The sequence below is a fragment of the Chrysochloris asiatica genome, unplaced genomic scaffold, assembly GCF_000296735.1.
Source record: "Chrysochloris asiatica unplaced genomic scaffold, ChrAsi1.0 scaffold06917, whole genome shotgun sequence".
NCBI lineage: Eukaryota > Metazoa > Chordata > Mammalia > Afrosoricida > Chrysochloridae > Chrysochloris > Chrysochloris asiatica.
In genome coordinates this window covers 2,777-4,658 of record NW_006415435.1, presented here as the reverse complement: position 1 = coordinate 4,658, position 1,882 = coordinate 2,777, and the positions used below count along the sequence as shown (strand labels likewise).

The 1,882-nt window shown below is 47.9% G+C and overlaps 1 pseudogene; it reads left to right on the top strand.

The window, feature by feature from the left end:
* Positions 1 to 201: 201 nt before the first annotated feature.
* Positions 202 to 1,832, top strand: LOC102816227 (annotated as a pseudogene).
* The last annotated feature ends 50 nt before the right edge of the window (positions 1,833 to 1,882 follow it).

The window sequence follows — 1,882 nt, the reverse complement described above, 5'->3', positions numbered from 1 at the left end:
TGGTTGGTTGATGATGCATGGAGGGGATTGTAACCATAGCAATGAAACGATATATGATAGGATGAATGTAAAGCTAATGTTCTCCCATGCAAACTATCACATAATTCACAATAAAACATTAAATATATATATAGAGAGAGAAGCACTCAATTTCTCCAGTGGGCTTGCCCACAGCAGATTAGATCTCACCCCAACTCCCAGGGAGTTGGAGGTAGAGGCAGCTGTGGCTCTCAGTTGCCGCCCAGACTCCACCATTTTGGGGCTTGTGGGTTGTGTGGCCGCTGCCTCGGCCTCCAGGGCCTTATGGGGACTCAACCCTTCAGCGTCGCTGTCCTAAACCCAGCTCTTGCTGAGGGCCACCCCGGCAGTGCTCCAACCTGGCAGAGACTATGCGGCGCAAACATCTCCTTCACCAAAAGCAGGCACTACCACCGGGCGCTTCGTGGCAGTCATTGGTGTAGTGGCGTACGTCCAATTTGATGAGGGGCTACCTACCCCCCATTTTAAATGTCCTGGAAGTGCAAGGCAGGGATAGCAGCCTGGTTTTGGAGGTGGCCCAACATTTGGGGGAGAGCACAGTAAGGATCATTGCTGTGGATGGTACTGAAGGCTTGGTTAGAGGGCAGAAAGTCTTGGATTCAGGTGCACCAATCAAAATACCTGTTGGCCCTGACACCTTAGGCAGAATCATGAACATCACTGGAGAACCTATTGATGTGAGAGGTCCCATCAAAACCAAACAATTTGCACCTATTAATGCTGAGGCTCCTGAGTTCTTCGAGATGAGTGTTGAGCAGGAAATTCTGGTTACTGGTATCAAGGTTGTGGATCTGCTGGTTCCCTGTGGCAAAAGTGGCAAAATTGGGCTTTTTGGTGGTGCTGGAGTTGGCAAGACTGTACTGATTATGGAATTAATCAACAGTGTTGCTAAAGCCCATGGTGGTTATTCTGTGTTTGCTGGTGTTGGTGAGAGGACTCATGAGGACAATGACTTGTACCATGAAATGATTGAGTCTGGTGTTATCGACTTAAAAGATGCTACCTCTAAGGTAGCACTCGTGTACGGCCAGATGAATGAACCATCTGGTGCTCATGCCCGAGTAACTTTGACTGGACTGACTGTGATTGAATACTTCAGAGACCAAGAAGGTTAAGATGTATTGCTGTTTATTGATAACATTTATGGCTTCACCCAGGCTGGCTCCAAGGTGTCTGCTTTATTGGGTAGAATTCCCTCTGCTGTGGGCTATCAGCCTACCCTGGCTACTGACATGGATACCATGCAGGAAAGAATCACTGCCACCAAGAAGGGTTTGGTTACCTCTGTGCAGGCTATTTATGTGCCTGCCGATGACTTGACTGACCCTGCCCTTCCCACTACCTTTGCCCATTTGGATTCTACAGCTGTGTTGTCCCGTGCTATCGCTGAGCTGGGTATCTATTCAGCTGTGGATCCTTTAGATTCAACCTCCTGTATAATGGATCCCAATATTGTTGGCAATGAGTGTTATGACGTTGCCCATAGGGTGCAAAAGATCCTACAGGACTACAAATCCTTCCAGGACACCATTGGTATCCTGGGTATGTATGAACTTTCCAAGGAAGACAAGTTGACTGTGTCCTATGCATGGAAAATCCAACGTTTCTTGTCTCAGCCATTCCAGGTTGCTGAGGTCTTCAGTGGCCATATGGGAAAACTGGTACCCTTGAAGGAGACCATCAAAGGATTTCAGCAGATTTTAGCAGGTGAATATGACCATCTCCTGGAGCAGGCCTTCTATATGGTGGGACCTACTGAAGAAGCTGTGGTAAAAGCTGATAAACTGGTCTAAGAACATCCTTAAGGGGACCTGTCCACCATGTTCTCCATCTCCTTGTCCCC